Source organism: Marmota marmota, unplaced genomic scaffold (genome assembly GCF_001458135.2).
Source record: "Marmota marmota marmota unplaced genomic scaffold, marMar, whole genome shotgun sequence".
NCBI lineage: Eukaryota > Metazoa > Chordata > Mammalia > Rodentia > Sciuridae > Marmota > Marmota marmota.
In genome coordinates, this window is record NW_025999960.1 from 18,297,621 (window position 1) to 18,302,406 (window position 4,786).

At 41.5% G+C, this 4,786-nt stretch overlaps 1 pseudogene; it reads right to left on the minus strand.

Moving 5' to 3' along the window:
• Nucleotides 1-4,786, minus strand: part of LOC107148747 — a 42,214-nt pseudogene that overhangs the window by 13,260 nt on the left and 24,168 nt on the right.

Sequence of the window (4,786 nt, forward strand, 5' to 3'; positions counted from 1 at the left end):
ACTCAGTGGTTTAAAACAGCACAGATTTAGGGGAGGGGAGAGGTGGGGAGGGGGGAGGGTGGAGGATGGGAAAGGCAGCGGAGCACAACAGACACTAGTATGGCAATATGTAAATCAATGGATGTGTAACTGATGTGATTCTGCAATCTATGTATGGGGTGAAGGTGGGAGTTCATAACCCACTTGAATCAAAGTGTCGAATATGATATGTCAAGAAATTTGTAATGTTTTGAACAACCCACAATAAAAAATTAAAAAATAAAAAAAAAATTCACTTCTTCCCAAATATATGACCTTCACAGCTGGGCATCTGAGAGACAGAAGTGAACATGGCAGGACCCCTGAGCCCAGTGCCCTCACCCTTAAGTAAGGGAGACAGAAAGATAGACTTTTAAAGTACCATGAGGCTATGATGTGATGAGGTAAAGAGCAGGGCACTGTGGATTCCAGGAGAGACTGAGCAGGGAAGGGTGGGGCTTGGCAGGAGGAAAAGTTTTTAGAGGAAGAAACATTTGGTCCATTTTTGAAGTAAGGGTAGGAGTTTGAGAGATTGCTAATGAGGATGAGAAAGGACATTCCAGTTGCCACAGTGTGAGTACTGAAAAGGTGTTTGATGACTGATGAGCAACTCCAGACAGCTGAGCATCAGGAGAATAGCCAGATCTCCTAGGCCATCCAGGGTGTCACCCAGAGACCTGGGTTCATCTCAAGTAGAGGATAAGGTATGCTCTGAAACTTCATATATTTGCATGAATGGAGGGCAAGGAAATAATAGGACCAGGGCCTTACCTCCCCTTTACTGTCACTCTAACTTTGCCAGAACTATCAGAAAGCAAGCTTGATATTGGAAGGAGCATTCTGTGGAGTATGACCAATCCCAGAAACACAGAGCACACCCCACAGCCATCTGTGGAGTATGGCCAATCCCAGAAACACAGAGCACACCCCACAGCCAAAGCTCAGCCTCCACTGCTCCTTTGCTGAGGGACACCTGCTTCCTGGTGCCACCTCCACCTGCAGCCTCTGGACCATTCTGTGGAGCTCCACCATGTTCTTCTTGGTGCTCCTCCAGGGTCATTATGCCTACCAGCTGTGGTCTCCAGTTCCCCCTAGATGGGAGGGAAAAAGAAGAAACTATCCTGGAAAGTCACAGGGAGCTCAAAAGGAAAATAGAAGATCTGACCCTGGGGGACAAGCTTTGACATGTTCAAAAGAGTTTCCCATCAAGAAGATGCTTGGAAGGAAAACCCTTTGGATCAACTTCAAGTGGTTCTTGCAAAACATAAACAGGAAAGCCTGCTGCTCACCCTGCTGGGTTTGCTCTGCTTATCAACTTGCCCAGTGGATGATAAGAAGGAAGAGGAGGATGGTAGCAGTGGTGATCAGGGGCTTCACTTTGGGCCAGGGAAATCAGTGGGGTGAAAGCCAGCCCACACTCTCCTTGCCAGGATGTGGCTGACATTGCTGCACCTGCCCACAGGGGCACTTTTTCCAATTAGTTCAAAGGTATTCTGTGGGCTAGCTCTGGCCCTGCTGGTATTCATGATGATGATGGTAATAACAGCTATATATTTAAAGCTCTTACTGTTCACCTGAATGCTTGATCCCATTATTTATCACCTGAAGTCCTCCCAGCTCATTGTCTGTGGCCCACAGAGACCAGATGATCTGCACCCACATCAACCATCCTACCAGCCCCAGCAGCAGACTGTCCTTGTGGTCCTGGAGGCAGTGAATGTAGAACTCAAGGAAAGGCTGCATGTCCTTGGCACTGGCCTTGGAGGTGGCCATCTGCTGCTGCAGGAGGCACCAGTGGGTCTCCAGCACCTTCTCCTGCTGTTCCAGGGACCCCATCTGTGGTCCACCTTGAAGAAGAGGTAGTGGCCTGCCCAAACCCTGCTCATGAGCCAACCTGCCACCAGAACCCCAGCCTCCAAGTACCCAGTCCCGGGGGCACCAGGAGCACAGCCCCTCCCCACAATGGTGCTCACCTTGTCAAAAGGAAGCAAAACTGTCATTGTGGATCTTGACCTCTCACCTCCACAAACTGATGGTCAATCCCCATATTCTAGGGTTTCAGGAAGCTCTAGTTGATGGTCACCTTCTGATTGTTGAGGATAAGTCCTCCTAAAGATCCAAACAATATACACAGTTTCAAAGAATCTAAACAGCATTATGCTGAGTGAAGGAAGTCAATCTCAAAAAGTTGCCTATTTCACTTAGGTGAAATTCTCAAAAAAGACAAAACTGCCCATCCAAGAATAGAGGAGATCTTTCCATCTTCTAAGGTCTTCTTCAATTTATTTCTTCAGTATTCTCTAGTTTTCACTGTAGAGATCTTTCACCTCCTTGGTTAGATTTATTCCCAAGTTTTTTGTTGGGTTTGGTTGGTTAGTTTTTAGGTTATTGTGAACAGAATGGTTTTCCTGCTTTCTTTCTCAGAAAATTCATTATTTGGACTATATGAAAGCTATTGACTTTTATGTTGATTTTTTTTGTACCAGGGATTGAACTCAGGGGTACTTGACCATGGAGCCACCTCCTCAGCCCTATTTTGTATTTTATTTAGAGATAGAGTCTCACTGAGTTAGTTGCTTAGCCCCTTGCCATTGCTGAGGCTGGCTTTGAACTCAGAATCCTCCTGTCTCAGCCTCCAGAGCTGCTGGAATTACAGGAGTGCACCACCACACCCAGCTTAGGTTGATCTTATATCCTGCTACTTCAGTAAATTTTTTTAAAAGCTCTCTGACTCTTTGATGGAGTTTTTTGAGTCTTCTACATACAGGATCATGTCATCGGCAACAAAGATTATTTGACTTCTTCTTTTCTTTTTTGTATCCCTTTAATTTTTTTTCTTGCCTGGTGGCTGTGACTAGAGTTTCAAGAACTATACTGAGTAGGAGGGGTGAGAGTGAACATTCTTGTCTTGTTCCTAATTTTAGAGAAAAAACTTTCAGTTTTTCTCCATTTAGTATGATGTTGACTTTGGGTTTGTTTCACCATACACAAATCAATAAATAAATAAAATGATATTGAGATAAGTTCCTTCTACCTGCAGTTTCTTCAGTGTTTTTAACATGAATGGGTGATAACTTTTGTCAAAGGGTTTTTTCTGCATCTTTTGGGATGATCATGTGACTCTTGTCCTTAATTCTATTTATAAAGTGAATTACATTTATTGACTTGTGAGTGTTGAAGCAAACTTGCATCCCTGAAATGAAATCCACTTGATGGTGACATACAATCTTCTTAATGTGTTCTTGAATGTGGTTTGCTAATATTTTATTAAGGACTTTTACATCTGTATTCTTCAGCATTGACTTGTAGTTTTCTTTCCTTGTCGTGTCTTTGCCTGGTCTGGTGTCGGGATGATTATAAGGTCCTTGCTTAGCATCTGGATGGCCATCTTAAGTGACAGCCCCCATTTTAAGGGAAAAGTTTCGCTTTCCCACCCAAGGGCATTTCTGAGAAAGGCTCACCACTCCCTCATACCAACCCAACCCTTAACCACCCACATTAGGACCCGCCCGGCTCTGATTACTGGGCCTCCCCCATAAAAGTCCCAGAACCCAAGCCTGTGTTGGCTGTCTCTCCTGTAGAGAGATGGCCTTTATTTGTCAGAGCTGTATATATGGCAGATCTCTGCCTGGATGTATCTCTGCCTGGTCTCATCTTTCATTTCTCACTTACCCGTCTTGTTCCTCGCTTTCTCTTTAATGATATTGACTTCATAGAATCAATTTGGGAGTGTTCCCTCCTTTTCTATTTCATGGAATAACTCCAGGATGCCAATCTTGGCATCAGTTCTTCAGAGATCTGATCAAATGCAGCTGAGAATCCATCTGGTCCTGTTCTTTGTTGTAAAGCTTTTAATTGCTGCTTCGATTTTATTGCTTGATATTGGTCTGTTTTGGTTTTCTATATCTTCTTGGCTCAATTTGGTTAGGTCATAAGTATCTAGAAATTTGTCAATATCTTCTGGATTTTCCAATTTATTGAAGTATTTTTTCAACATAGTTCCTAATGATTCTCTGGATTTCAGAGATGTCTGTGGTGAATGATCTACACAAACAAATATGTTTGATATTTTCCTAATAAGAAAGTTTTTTAAAAGCCACTTCCTCAAAGCTAATTATGACACTTTTCTTCCTCATTATAAATAAGCAGTTTTTGTACTAAATCACATTTTTCTTTTTAAGACACTCGGGTGAAAATATCTTTGCATATATAGATCAAATGTGTAAATTTGATGGTTTGGAGCTTGAGCCAAAACTAAGATTTAATAGAGATTAATATAAAACTCTACACTGTATTTTTTATTTATTTTAATTAGTTTTATATGACAATAGAATGTATTTATGCATTTTGATATATCATACATAGATGGGATATAATTTCCATTTTTCTGAGTATATATGTTGTAGAATCATATTGGTCATGCAGTCACATATATACATAAAGCGATAATGTCTATTTTGTTCTACTATCCTTCCTATCCCCACATTCCCTTCTCTCCCCTCCCTTCACTTCCCTCTACCTAATCTAAGGTAACACTATTCTTCTCTAGTGCCCTCCCCACCTTATTGTGAGTTAGCATCCACATATTAGAGAAAACATTCAGCCTTTGGTTTTTTGGGATTGACTTATTTTGCTTAGCATGATATTCTCCACTCCATCCATTTACTGGGAAATGCCATATTTCATTCTTCTTTAAAGCTAAGTAATATTATATATATATATATATATATATATATATATATATATATATATATATATATATATATAT